Raw genomic sequence first — 15,724 nt, forward strand, 5'->3', positions numbered from 1 at the left:
GCCAACTCCACACACCTGGCCTTTAGTCAACAGACAGCATTCCCCTGGCCTTTAGACAACAGACAGCATTACCATGGCCTTTAGACAACAGACAGCATTCCCCTGGCCTGTAGTCAACAGACGACATACCCCTGGCCTGTAGTCAACAGACGACAAACATAGGCTATTATAGGCCATAGTGAACAGAGCCTGATGAAAACCTGTGGACTCTACAGCCCTCAAGGACCAGAGTTATGGCCATCCATTCTAATAGAATTACCCTAACAGAGGTATCTGCCGAACGAAATCAAGAATTATTATTTTTTATTTTGTGTATTTTTTTCTATGAAAAAGCACTGTTACAGTAAGTGAATCCCTGTGGGAGAATATCAGAGTTGGAGTCGTACATTACTTTTCCATTATTTTAACTTATTTCTGGGTGGATCCAGGATATTCGGTCTCTACATTGATCTATACGTCCTGCTGTTCACTGAGGCGTGTCCCTGTACTGCTATGTGTCTGCTGGGTGCTGATAACACGACTGTACAGATACAGCTCACACACCCAGGTGTGTGTGGAAGTGTGTGTGGCTTACTCACCCTGCATTGTTCAACCCCTCTGAGAGGCCAGTCAGTCTCTAAAACACCTGCAGTCAGACATGAGCTGAATAACTATCAGAGCACCTGGATCTCACGCTCTCTTTTCGCAATAATATATATTTTTTTTCTCTAGCTCTCTCTCTTGCCCTCTGCATCCGTCTTTCTTTTCCCCCTCTCTAATACCTTTGTCTATCTGTCTGTTTTCACTCTCTCTCCACCTTTGTCACCTTCTCTCTCTGTATTTTATTACTAACCCCCTATTCTTCACCCCTTGCTCCCTTGTTATTCCCCCTCCCTATCGCTCCATTTCCCTCCCTCTCCAGCTCATTTTCGTCTATCCCTTTCTCTCCCTCCCTCTCTTCATCCAACAACAAGCTTCCAGTGTAATGGAAAGCAGGGTAAACAATCACGTTGGCAGGGGCTCCCCTTTCTCATCTGGCTTCTCTTTCTCTACTGCCTATGAGTCTGACAAACAACATACACTGAGGTAGTCTAAATTTGGAATTTAGGGTGAAAGGTTGAGATGTTAAAGGTTAAACTGTTTGCTGTGTAGTGTGTGTGTGTGTTTGTTCTCAAGGGTATGCAACATGAGGGGTATTAATAGCTAAATAAGATTTTAGATTTGTAGAGGGAGTGAGGGCGACTCAGAGAATCTCAGACAGTTCTTCCAGGTTCAACTTTGTTATACAACGCAAAGGAAGGGCTGTGCTTCAAAGAATACATGGCCGGTTATATACAGTTGAAGTCAGAAGTTTACATACACCTTAGCCAAAAACATTCCAACTCAGTTGTTCACAATTGCTGACATTTAATCCAAGTAAAAATGCCATGTTTTAGGTCAGTTAGGATAACCACTTTATTTTAAGAATGTGAAATGTCAGAATTATTTATTTAATCTTTTGTTTCTTTCATCACATTCCCAGTGGGTCAGAAGTTTACACACACTCAATTAGTACTTGGTAGCATTGCCTTTAAATTGTATAATTTGGGTCAAACATTTTGGGTAGCCTTCCACAATCTTCCCACAATAAGTTGGGTGAATTTTGACCCATTCCTCCTGACAGTACTGGTGTAACAGAGTCAGGTTTGTAGGCCTCCTTGCTCGCATACGCTTTTTCAGTTCTGCCCACACATTTTCTATAGGTTTGAGGTCAGGGCTTTGTGATGGCCACTCCAATAATTTGACTTTGTTGTCCTTAAGCTATTTTGCCAAAACTTTGGAAGTATGCTTGGGGTCATGTCTATTTGGAAGACCCATTTGCAACCAAGCTTTAACTTCCTGACTGATGTCTTGAGATGTTGCTTCAATGTACAGTGAGGCAAAAAAGTATTTAGTCAGCCACCAATTGTGCCAGTTCTCCCACTTAAAAATATGAGAGAGGCCTGTAATTTTCATCATAGGTACACTTCAACTATGACAGACAAAATGAGAAGAAAAAAATCCAGAAAATCACATTGTAGGATTTTTTTATGAATTTATTTGCAAATTATGGTGGAAAATAAGTATTTGGTTGCTAGCTAGCATTAAAATTAATCAATCATAATCACTAGTTATAACTACACATGGTTGATGATATTACTAGTTTATCTAGCGTGTCCTGTGTTGCATATAAATCGATGCAGTGCGCATTCGCAAAAAAGGACTGTCGTTGCGTCAACGTGTACCTAACCATAAACACCAATACCTTTCTTAAAATCAATACACAGAAGTATATATTTTTTAAAGCTGCATATTTAGCTAAAAGAAATCCAGGTTAGCAGGCAATATTAACCAGGTGAAATTGTGTCACTTCTCTTACGTTCATTGCACGCAGAGTCAGGGTATATGCAACAGTTTGGGCCACCTGGCTCATTGCGAACTAATTTGCCAGAAATGTACGTAATTATGACATAACATTGAAGGTTGTGCAATGTAACAGGAATATTTAGACTGATGGATGCCACCCATTAGATAAAATACGGAACGGTTCGGTATTTCACTGAAAGAATAAACGTCTTGTTTTCGAGATGATAGTTTCCGGATTCGACCATATTAATGACCTAAGGCTCGCATTTCTGTGTGTTATTATGTTATAATTAAGTCTATGATTTGATAGAGCAGTCTGACTGAGCGATGGTAGGCACCAGCAGGCTCATAAGCATTAATTCAAACAGCACTTTCGTGCGTTTTGCCAGCAGCTCTGCTGTTTATGACTTCAAGCCTATCAACTCCCGAGATTAGGCTGGTGTAACGATGTGATGTGAAATGGCTAGCTAGTTAGCGGGGTGCGCACTAATAGCATTTCAAACGTCACCCGTTCTGAGACTTGGAGTGGATGTTCCCCTTGTTCTGCATGGGTAACGCTGCTTCGAGGGTGGCTGTTGTCGTTGTGTTCCTGATTCGAGCCCAGGTAGGAGCGAGGAGAGGTACGGAAGCTATACTGTTGCACTGGCAATACTAAAGTGCCTATAAGAACATCCAATAGTCAAAGGTATATGAAATTCAAATGGTATAGAGAGAAATAGTCCTATAATTCCTATAATAACTACAACCTAAAATTTCTTACCTGGGAATATTGAAGACTCCTGTTAAAAGGAACCACCAGCTTTCATATGTTTTCATGTTCTGAGCAAGGAACTTAAACGTTAGCTTTCTTACATGGCACATATTGCACTTTTACTTTCTTCTCCAACACTTTGTTTTTGCATTATTTAAACCAAATTGAACATGTTTCATTATTTATTTGAGGCTAAATTGATTTTATTGATGTATTATATTAAGTTAAAATAAGTGTTCATTCAGTATTGTTGTGTTTGTCATTATTACAAATACATTTTAAAAATCAGCGATTAAATCGGTATTGGCTTTTTTGGTCCTCCAATAATCGGTATCGGCGTTGAAAAATCATAAATCGGTCGACCTCTTCTCACTACCTTCTGGAGAGCCTTACGGTTGTGGGCGGAGCAGTTGCCATACCAGGTGGTGATACAGCCCGACAGGATGCTCTCGATTGTGCATCTGTAAAGATTTGTGAGTGCTTTTGGTGACAAGCGGAATATCTTCAGCCTCCTGAGGTTGAAAAGGCGCTGCTGCGACTTCTTCACCACGCTGTCTGCGTGGGTGGACAATTCAGTTTGTCAATGATGTATACACAGAGGAACTTAAAACTTACTACCCTCTCCACTACTATCCCGTCAATGTGGATAGGGGGATGCTCCCTCTGCTGTTTCCTGAAGTCCACAATCATCTCCTTTGTTTTGTTGACGTTGAGTTTGATGTTATTTACCTGACACCACACTCCAAGGGCCCTCACCTCCTCCCTGTAGGCCGTCTCGTCGTTGTTGGTAATCAAGCCTACCACTGTAGTGTTGTCTGCAAACTTGATGATTGAGTTGGAGGCGTGCATGGCCAAGCAGTAGTGGGTGAACAGGGAGTACAGGAGAGGGCTGAGAACGCACCCTTGTGGGGCCCCAGTTTTGAGGATCAGCGGGGTGGAGATGTTGTTACCTACCCTCACCACCTGGTGGCAGCCCATCAGGATGTCCAGTACAGAGTTGCACAGGGCGGGGTAGAGAGCCAGGGTCTCAAGCTTGATGACGAGTTTGGAGGGTACTATGGTGTTAAATACTGAGCTGTAGTCGATGAACAGCATTCTCACATAGGTATTCCTCTTGTCCAGATGGATTAGGGCAGTGTGCAGTGTGGTTGCAATTGCGTCATCTGTGGACCTGTTGGGGCGGTAAGCAAATTGGAGTGGGTCTCGGGTGTCAGGTAGGGTGGAGGTGATATGGTCCTTGACTAGTCTCTCAAAGCACTTCATGATGACGGAAGTGAGTGCTACGGGGCGGTTGGCGTTTAGCTCAGTTACCTTAGTTTTATTGGGAACAGGAACAATGGTGGCCCTCTTGAAACATGTGGGAACAGCAGACTGGGACAAGGATTGATTGAATATGTCCGTAAACACACCAGCCAGCTGGTCTGCGCATGCTCTGAAGACGAGGCTGGGGATGCCATTAGGGCCTGCAGCCTTGCGAGGGTTAACACGTTTAAATGTTTTCTCACGTTGGCTGCAGTGAAGCAGAGTCCGCAGGTTTTGGTAGCGGGCCATGTCAGTGGCACTGTATTGTCCTCAAAGCGAGCAAAGAAGTTGTTTATTCTGTCTGGGAGCAAGACATCCTGGTCCGCGACGGGGCTGGTTTTCTTTTTTTAATCCGTGATTAACTCTAGACCCTGCCACATACCTCGTGTCTGAGACGTTGAGTTGCGACTCTACTTTGTCTCTATACTGACGCTTAGCTTGTTTGATTGCCTTGCGGAGGGAATAGCTACACTGTTTGTATTCGGTCATGTTTCCGGTCACCTTGCCCTGATTAAAAGCTGTGGTTCGTGCTTTCAGTTTCGCGCGAATGCTGCCATCAATCCATGGTTTCTGGTTTGGGAATGTTTTAATAGTTGCTGTGGGTACGACATCACCGATGCACTTGCTAATAAACTCGCTCACCGAATCAGCGTATTCGTCAATGTTGTTGTTTGACGCAATACGGAACATTTCCCAGTCCACGTGATTGAAGCAATCTTGAAGCGTGGAATCAGATTGGTCGGACCAGCATTGAACAGACCTGAGCACGGGAGCTTCATGTTTTAGTCTCTATCTATAAGCTGGGAACAACAAAATGGAGTCGTGGACAGCTTTTCCGAAAGGAGGGCGGGGGAGGGCCTTATATGCGTTGCGGAAGTTAGAATAACAATGATCCAGGGTTTTACCAGCCCTGGTAGCACAATCGACAGAATTTAGGGAGTCTTGTTTTCAGATTAGCCTGGTTAAAATCCCCAGCTACAATGAATGCATCCTCAGGACATGTGGTTTCCAGTTTACATAGTCAAATAAAGTTTGTTCAGGGCCATTGATGTGTCTTCTTTGGGGGGGGTATTTGCTGCTGTGATTATAATCGAAGAGAATTCTCTTGGTAGATAATACGGTCAACATTTGATTGTGAGGAATTCTAAGTCAGGTGAACAGAAGGACTTGAGTTCCTGTATGTTGTTATGATCACACGTCTCGTTAATCATAAGGCATACCCCCCCGCCCCTCTTCTTACCAGAAAGATGCTGGTTTCTGTCGGCGCGATGCGTGAAGAAACCAGCTGGCTGTACCGACTCCGATAGCGTGTCTCGAGTGAGCCAACAAAATACTGCATAGTTTCCTAGGAAAGCGAAACGAGGCGGCCATCTCTGTCGTTGCCGGAAGTTATGGAGATCTGATCCTACATCTTTACTGCCCATAATAAACAGAGCTCTCTCCCAAAATAATTCCTCAGCTGTGCTGATCTTCTAAGAATAGCACAAACATCTAAGCAGAAGTGAAGGGTTAAAACACACACAGTAATTGAGATTACTACATGGATATACTGTATATTGGATCATTATAATGAAGATATTGCTTCAAATCTCAGTCTTCAGTATTCAGGGGGTTGTTGTTTTTCCAACACGTCCGCTATGTGTTTGCAGGTTGTCATTTATTGTCATGAATCTTGCCCTGGAGGCAGCTCTGCAGAGTGGTCTCCAGCTGACACAGATAAAGCAACCTGCTCTTTGTCTTCCATACTGTGTGTCTGTATAAGCTTTTCTGTGTCTGCAAGCGTGTGAGAGTAAAGATCTGTTCGGTTCTGAACAAGTATGCCTTTGAGAAGAGGCAAAACAAAGAGAGAGAGAGAGAGAGAGAGAAAGAAGGACAAAATGTCTAAAGGAATAGAACAAGCGACTCTAGCCACCATGGAGATATTGAGAGGTGCCAAAGCTCGCTCTCTCTCCCGCTCTCTCTCGGAAATGTAGTTTGCCTATGCTTCTAAAGGAAAAACTGTAGAAAAGGACTGCTATCTCTCCCTCCACTCTCTCTCTCAATATCAATCTTTTCTGTGTGTCACTCAAGTCTTCACACGGTTTTCTTTTCATTTCTGTGAGACCGTTATGGTGAACCTGTTCATGAATATCACTCATTTACAATGATTCAAACCAGGGCTAACCACAGTGCTACAAACACTTCCTTGACAAACACACACAGGCAGACCCCCACCCCCTTCCCTCCAAACACACACACCCCTTTCCCTCCAACACACACACACACACACACACACACACACAGGCAGACGCCCCACCCCCTTCCCTCCAAACACACACACACAACACACACACACACACACACACACACACAGGCAGACCCCCACCCCTTCCCTCCAAACACACACACAAACATATTTGACCTTCACGTTAGGGGATATTGCTATACAGATGTAGGATCTTAATTTGAGACAGTTTGCTACAGCAGGAAAATAATCACGCAGCAACAGGAAGTGTGAATGATGTGAATGATTATGTGGATTATAAATAATTCACATTTTTGTAGGGATTGACACATTATTCGTTAGAGCAAATCAAGTCTAAAAATGTAAGTGGAATTACAAACTTCAGAAGCCTTTTTAAAACTCAAATAGACCTGTTTGCATTTCCTGCCATGCAGGAAAATTCTCATCATCAAAAAAAAAAAAAAGAGTGATCAAATTAAAGTCTTGCATCTGTAGCCGATCCAGATAGCCAGATATGAACAGTAGCTATAGGAGGCCACCACGCTGCCAGATAGTGAGTAAGTCAGCAAAGCAAAAATAAATCAAACACCTAACTTCAGTGTGAATGTCAAATTGAATCTAAATTAGTCTCTACAAATCAAATGCACATCGTGCTTGTATAATGTTATGTGGTTGACAATAGTGAGAGAGTGAATGATACCAACCCAATATACAGTAAACCATACCTATTAGAGGTCGACTGATTATGATTTTTCCACGCCGATACCGATTATTGGAGGACCAAAAAAAGCTGATACCGATAAATCGGCTGATATTTTTTGGCTGAGAGATATATATATAGAGAGAGATTGAATGAACACTTATTTCAATTTAATATAATACATCAATAAAATCAATTTAGTCTCAAATAAATATGGAAACATGTTCAATTTAAATAATGCAAAAACAAAGTGTCGGAGAAGAAAGTAAAAGTGCAATATGTGCCATGTAAAAAAGCTAACGTTTAACTTCATTCGGATCATTGGGAGGCTAGCGTCCCACCTCAACAACATACGGTGAAATTGCAGAGTGCGAAATTCAAAATACAAAAGTAGTATTATTAAACATTCATAAAAATATAAGTGTTATACACCATTCTTTAGCTTAGAATCTTGGTAATCGAACCTCTTAGTCCGATTTACACTAGGCTTTACGGCGAAATCACAGCATTTGATCATCTGAGGACAGAGCCTCACCCACTTCCTGCATTAACATGAATTCATAAACTGCACAGGTGTCGCAAAACTCAAAAATAGTGATAAAGTAAATCACTTACCTTTGAAGATCTTTATCTTTTTGCAATCCAAAGGGTCCCAGTTACGCAATGAATGGTTGTTTTGTTCGATAAAGTCATTCTTTATATCCCAAAAATGTCAGTTTATTTGGTGTGTGATTTATAAATCCACCTGTCCCAACTCGCCCAACATGCCTACAAAGGAATCTAAAAAGTTACCTGTAAACTTCGTCCAAACAATTCAAACAACGTTTCTAATCCAACCTCAGGTACCCTAATATGTAAATAATCGATCAAATTTAAGACGGAATATACGGTGTTCAATCCAGGAGAAAAAGAACGAGGAGCGCGCACTCATTCATGCACGCCAATAGACAAGAGTCCTTCTGAGAGAAACTTAGAAAGAATACTTCTTCATTTTTCAAAAAACAAGCATGAAACAATTTCTAAAGACTGTTGACATCTATTGGAAGCCATAGGAACTGCAATTTGGGTCCTAATTATTAGACTTTCCCATAGAAAAGCATTGAAAAGTCCAATGACCTCAAAAAGAAAAGTTCCTGGATGGATTGTCCTCTGGGTTTTGCCTGCCAAATCAATTATTTTATACTCACAGACATTCTTTTATAGAAACTTTAGAGTGTTTTTTATCCAATACTACCATGCATATGCATATCCTAGGTTCTGGGCCTGAGTAACAGGCAGTTTACTTTGGGCACCTCAGTCACCCAAACTTCCGAATACTGCCCCCTAGCCCGTTTGGCGAAGTAGGGTGTGATTCAATGATAAATTAACAGTCACCGCATCGATTATATGCAACGCAGGACAAGCTGGATAAACTAGTAATATCATCAAGCATGTGTAGTTAACTAGTGATTATGTTAAGATTTAATGTTTTTTATAAGAGAAGTTTAATGCTAGCTAGCACCTTACCTTGGCTCCTTGCTGCACTCGCATAACAGGTAGTCAGCCTGCCACGCAGTCTCCTCGTGGAGTGCAATGTAATCGGCCATGATCGGTGTCCAAAAATGCCGATTACCAATTGTTATGAAAGCTTGACATTAATACTTAATACCTACAGTGTAAAGAACACCGTGAAGTCCAATCGCTTATAAATATTGTATATATATATATATATATATATAGCTGATCGCAACAGAAACCATTTACCTTTAAACCACAATTTCCATCAGATCTCTACAAATTTGACTGTAGCTTACATCAGACAGTGGCATCACAACAACGTTTTCAGAAATGAGCAACGGCAATGTGATCTGTAATCTACTGATAGGGCTTGATAGCTACTGACTAGACAGTAAAAAAAATGTAGAGAGCTGTGATTATGGACTGGTAGTACATTGAGAAAACTGATGGGAGGCTTTGCTCAGTGGGCCAACACAGGACCGGGGTTCGAATCCCGGACGGTCACAGGAGCGTAGGGTATCCACCATGCACGTAGAGAATAAATAGAGAGCTTATCTGGACATCGAATCCTCAAAAAGTTCTACAGCTGCACCATCGAGAGCATCACTGCCTGGTATGGCAACTGCTCGGCCTCCGATCGCAAGGCACTACAGAGGGTAGTGCAAACAGCCCAATACATCACTTGGGCCAACCTCCCTGCCATCCAGGACCTCTATACCAGGAGGTGTCAGAGGAAGGCCCTAAAAAAATGTCAAAGACTCCAGCCACCCTAGTCATAGACTGTTCAATCTTCTACAGCAAGGCAAGCAGTACCGGAAAGTCAAGTCTAGGTCCAAGATGCTTCTAAATAGCTTCTAGCCCCAAGCCATAAGACTCCTGAATATCTAATCAAATGACTACCCAGACTATTTGCACCCCCCTCTTTTATGCTGCTGCTACTCTCTGTTTTATTATCTATGCATAGTCACTTTAATAACTTTACCTACATGTACATATTACCTCGATTAACCGGTGCCCCCGCACATTGACTCTGTACCGGTACCCCCTATACATAGCCTTGCTATTTTAATTTTACTGCTGCTATTTAATTATTTTTACTTTTATTTAATTTTTTTGTGTTAGTATTTTTCTTCAAACTGCATTGTTGGTTAAGGGCATGTAAGTAAGCATTTCACTGTAAGGTCTACACCTGTTGTATTCAGCGCATGTGACAAATAACATTTTATTTAATTTTAAATCAGAGTAATTTGTTAGCCGATGCATCCTTTTTTCTGAGAGGATATGTGGAACATATTACTGTTCTCTAAATAGGAAGGTGTCTCCCTTTCTCATTTTGCCTTATTGTCTATAGACTAGCAGAGGCACCGACAACACCTGTTTTACTTTCACACAGAGTACTCTCTGAACGCTTTAGTTCGGGGAGTTGGAATACTGAGTTGCTGTTGTTGTCTTGTTCTGGATGGCAACCATCTACATTCATGCTGTTAATTCAACCAGTCGTGTGTGTGTGTGTGTGTGTGTGTGTGTGTGTGTGTGTGTGTGTGTGTGTGGTTATGGACACCAATTACCAGTAAAGCCTTTAAATTAACAATACAGAGATTCATGTGCTGGAGATGGGTTGGTTATGTAAAATGACACGTAAATGAAAAGGAGATATGATTGTCTGAATAACAGATTGTGTGGCTGGAGTACCAAAACTCATATAACACATCCCATACCTTTGACCAGAGCCCTGTGGGACTGTGTAGGGAACTCTTAGTGTGCTCTTTGGGATGCATCCATACAGGAACTAATGGGTGTTGTTACAGCAGCCTAATGTGGTGCTATATTGTAAAAAACCTTAGTTAAACTGTGATGGTGTTTTCAAAATGCCATGACATGTTGAGACTGGATTACAAAACATGAGTCAATAGGAGTTGTGAAAGAGATCATTAGATACATTGGGGGGGGTCTAAAATGGATCCACACACACCACACACACACACACCAGCCTCAGTCCCACACAAACACCACGTGTCTCTCTCTCTCTCTCTCTCTCTCTCTCTCTCTCTCACACACACACACTCTCTCCCCCTAACACACATACACACTCTCACCCTCTCCCCCTCACACACACCTGAGGGCAGCACCAAAACAACACAAGGTCCAACCCTACAACCCATAGCCAAATGGACCCAGCACGGGAAACATGAATGAAGGAGGGAAGCATGGTGGGTTGTGATGGTTATAAATAGGATTGTGTTGAGTGGCTGTAAGAGCAGCGTGTGTGTGTGTGTGTGTGTGTGTGTGAACAGACAGGGTATTATACTGGTTGGCCTATCTGTGTCTGGCCCTGGGCCACAGGGAACACAGTGTAAATACTGAGATATTCACTACTGCACATGGATACAGACAGAAAACTCACTGACTGTCAACACAGCTAGCAGGGAACACAGTTAAGAGACAGTTAATGTACACTGACACAGTCAACACCCCGATCTAGACACATAGCCTACCCCGATCTAGACGCATAGCCTACCCCGATCTAGACGCATAGCCTACCCCGATCTAGACGCATAGCCTACCCCGATCTAGACGCATAGCCTACCCCGATCTAGACGCATAGCCTACCCCGATCTAGACGCATAGCCTACCCCGATCTAGACGCATAGCCTACCCCGATCTAGACGCATAGCCTACCCCGATCTAGACGCATAGCCTACCCCGATCTAGACGCATAGCCTACCCCCGATCTAGACGCATAGCCTACCCCGATCTAGACGCATAGCCTACCCCGATCTAGACGCATAGCCTACCCCGATCTAGACGCATAGCCTACCCAGATCTAGACGCATAGCCTACCCAGATCTAGACGCATAGCCTACCCCGATCTAGACGCATAGCCTACCCCGATCTAGACGCATAGCCTACCCCGATCTAGACACATAGCCTTACCCCGATCTAGACACATAGCCTACCCCGATCTAGACACATAGCCTACCCCGATATAGACAAAAATAAGTCACTCCAAATGGACCTTAGGTAGCCTACCTACCCCACCCACTACACACTGCTGGGAATGCCAATGTCTCAATATCTCTATGCCAAATATGTTTGCAAGCAAGTGTGTGTGTGGTGTGTGTGTGAACAACATTGAATATGTCTTTAAATGCTGTATGACTCATTGTGTGTCTGTGTGTGTGTGTGTGTGTGTGTGTGTGTGTGTGCTTGTGGAAGCCTGTGCTGTGGCTGCCGTGAGCAGAGCAAGGAGGCAGCCTATAGGCCTAGATGTGCACGCACAGCTGAAGCCTGTCCTATTGCCTGTGTCATTCTTTGAATCAAAACACTTTGATTTTCGTCATGCCAATGCAATGGTTTGTGGCTGCAGCACATATATATTCATTTGCTGTAATCTAACTATGTCAAATCTCTGAAAGGTCCGAAAATTAACATAAACGCACATGAGTCTTCATGCTGGGGGAGCAGAGCGCGACACACCTCCATTTGACATTGACACACATTTCCCCCGTGGTTCGCGCACACACCGCGCGCATAGAGCCTCGCGCGGGTCTATCCCCATCCCCCAGCCCGAGACACACAAATACACAGACAAAAACAGAAGGTATAACCATATTATATGGGGGGGAGGGGTGGGGGTTATTTCTGTCTGGGGAGTGAAAACACTGAACAAAGACCGTCAATGGCAGCGCCACAAGTGCGCGCGCGCGCACACACACACACACACACACCTATCCCTTCTAGCCGTCGTGAAAATATGACATATTTATCCCTATATCCCTTTGTTTGTGAAAATAAACAGAGCGCCATGTTAAACCAGGCACTGTTTACAAGTAGCCTATACCAGTGCATGTTTTGACTCAGCGGGGTAAAGACTGGGGTCACAGCTCAAATGATCATAACAAACTGTAACATTGTTCTCAGCATGCACACTGTTGCAGAATAGGAAAAAAAAATGCATTTATATACCCGAATTTGGTGAATAAATGGCATGTTCTCGCTCCGTCCATCAAAACCTTTTGTCCTAAATGGTTGTTTTTTATTTGCATTTGCTGGCCTATTACCAGTGGATGTTTTGACTCAGCGGGGTAAAGACTGGGGTCACCGCTCAAATGATCATAACAAACTAACACTATTCTCATCATGCACACTGTTGCAGAATGTAAAATAATATGCATTTATGTACGAATTTGGTGAATAAATGGCATGTTCTCACTCTGCCCATCAAAATCTTTTGTTCTAAACGTGTTGTTTTTTACTTGCATTGCTGCACGACTGTTGAGGTTATTTGAAAATGATGACAAAAGACTTGCCTAAAATGACACGAGAAAACGAAACACTAACACTATGTTATTAACAATTATTTAGTGAAATAACAATAGTGTACTCACCCTAAGTCAACAAACAAATTCTGACAAAATAAGGACGTCTAAAGAAATATGCAAAAGACACAACTCTTGTCTCTTTTTCAGTGATTTCTTGTTTTCACACTTGTCCCTCGGATGCTCCCAACAATCTTTCTTGATATTTCAATTTCTTCCACCTCCGTTATTTTTCGCTGACCGTTCTTCAGTTTCACAGGGCTTTATTTAAAAAAAAATGTTTTTTACCGTTCTTTCAGGAAAATAAATATGGACCCGTCAATCAAGAGACACGGATAACGTTACTTTACTACGATTTAGGGGAGGGACAACTATGCTTTTATGTAAAGTATCCGTTAGGAGGTCAATATTTCGCATATATTTAATAAAAGCGTTCAAATAGCAAAACTATCCTAAACTGACAACTACAATGGTTATCTAACGACTAAATGGCGATGTGATATTGGCGAAAGCTCTTCGTCTAACTCTCGGCTCCCCCCCCTCTCACGGGTGATGGTAGGCGCCCGTTGTTGAAATAGCTTGTGGAACAAAACGCCCACGCATTCCAAGGTTCTGGTTACAGCTTTGAGGTAGATACGATGATTCGAAAAACAGTGCCTTTGGGGATGTGCAAATATAACAAATATACAAAGTAAAACAGAGAAATGGCAAAGGATGTTTTTGTGAAGGATGTCAAAGGGGTATGCTACCGGGTAGGAAAGCGAGGCAGGGAATGGTGTTTGGGTCCTAGAAAGCTTAGTACAGAAGTGTTGTGTCGGAATGGTTTGAGATAAACGGATTTACTGAAGGCTACTAAACTTATCGATCATTGGAGAGTTAAAACATGACGCTATTTTTGGAGGACTTTTTGTTTTGTTCGATTTTATGTGATTGGGGTGTGACATGTTGGGTATACAATACCCAATAAATCTTTCTCTCTCCCAATCTCAATTCACATATGTTTACGTTGCCAAAGCAAGTGAAATGGATAATAAACAAAGGTGAAAAAAACGACAAGTAAACATTACACTAAACAACTTTTAAAAGAAGAGACATTTGAAATGGCTGTGTACAGTGTTGTAACAATGTTGAATTACAAAACGGAAAAAATAAACAGATACATTTGGGTTGTATATACAATGGTGTTTGTGCCTCACTGGTTGCCATTTTCTTGTAGCTTGACAAGTCGCACAATTCTTCTGCTGCTCTGTCTTGCTCTACATACTTAAGTCTGAGAATTTCACAATTTTTAAAGGTGCTACACAGGATTTAATTGTACATTTTTACATTGCAATTTCATAATATACACTATATATACAAAGTATGTGGAAACCCCAATACATTTGTTGATTCAGCTATTTCAGGCACACCTGTTGCTGACCGGTGTATAAAATCGGGTACACCGCCATGCAATCTCCATAGACAAACATTGTCAGGAGAATGGCCTAACTGAAGAGGTCAGTGACTTTCAACGTGCCACTGTCATAGGATGCCACCTTTCCAACAAGTCAGTTTGTCAAATTTCTACCCTGCTACAGCTGCCCTGGTCAACTGTAAGTGCTGTTATTGTGAAGTGGAAACGTCTAGGAGTAACATCGGCTCAGCCACGAGGTGGTAAGCTCACAAAACTGGACCGTAGAATGATGAAGCACGTGGAGCGTAAAAATCGTCTATCCTTGGTTGCAACACTCACTACCGACTTCCAAACTGCTTCTGGAAGCAATGTCAGCATAAGAACTGTTCATCGGGAGCTTTGTGAAATGGGTTTCCATGGCCAAGCAGCTGCACACAAGCCTAAGATTACCATGTGCAATGCCAAGTGTCAGCTGGAATGGTGTAAAGCTCACCACCATTGGACTCTGGATCAGTGGAAAAGCGTTCTCTGGAGTGATGAATCACGCTTCACCATCTGGCAATCCAACAGACGAATCTGGGTTTGGCAGATGCCAGGAGAACTCAACCTGCCCCAAAGCATAGTACCAACTGTAAAGTTTGGTGGATGAGGAATAATGATCTGGGGATGTTTGTCATGGTTCTAGCCATGCCCCTTAGTTCCAGTGAAGGCAAATCTTAAAACCTCTTAGGGATAGCCCCCTTTTTTTCAATTTTCGCCGAAAATGACATACCCAAATCTAACTGCCTGTAGCTCCGGCCCTGTTGCAAGGATATGCATGTTCTTGGTACCATTTGAAAGGAAACATTTTGAAGTTTGTGGAAATGTGAATTGAATGTAGGAGTATATAAGACAGACAACTTTTTTTTTAAAACACCATCTTTGAAATGCAACAAAAAAGTCCCAAATCTAGCTACCACTCTGGTTGTAATTCCGATGGTGTCCACAAAGTGGATGTGCAAAGTTTCAGACTGATAACTTGAAGTATGAGCAAGCTACATGACATTTAGTGTGAAGTCACCCAGGTACATTTGGGCAAATCGTGAAGGAGACATTTACATGACATTTTTCTACAAGAATATCGTCAAATCTGTATACTTGGACTTTTCCAGTATTAGTAGCCATATTGTAAGTT

The 15,724-nt window shown here is 42.4% G+C and overlaps 1 protein-coding gene across 1 annotated transcript in view; it reads right to left on the bottom strand.

The window, feature by feature from the left end:
• LOC112259832 (protein NDRG2-like) overlaps positions 1-13,689 on the bottom strand; it is a 42,122-nt gene extending 28,433 nt beyond the window's left edge. The window contains exon 1 of the mRNA XM_042329502.1: positions 13,227-13,689. The gene's annotated coding sequence lies outside the window, so the exon portion shown is untranslated. The remainder of the gene's footprint in view (positions 1-13,226) is intronic.
• Between the last annotated feature and the right edge of the window lie 2,035 nt (positions 13,690-15,724).

This window comes from Oncorhynchus tshawytscha, linkage group LG10 (genome assembly GCF_018296145.1).
Source record: "Oncorhynchus tshawytscha isolate Ot180627B linkage group LG10, Otsh_v2.0, whole genome shotgun sequence".
NCBI classification, from domain to species: domain Eukaryota; kingdom Metazoa; phylum Chordata; class Actinopteri; order Salmoniformes; family Salmonidae; genus Oncorhynchus; species Oncorhynchus tshawytscha.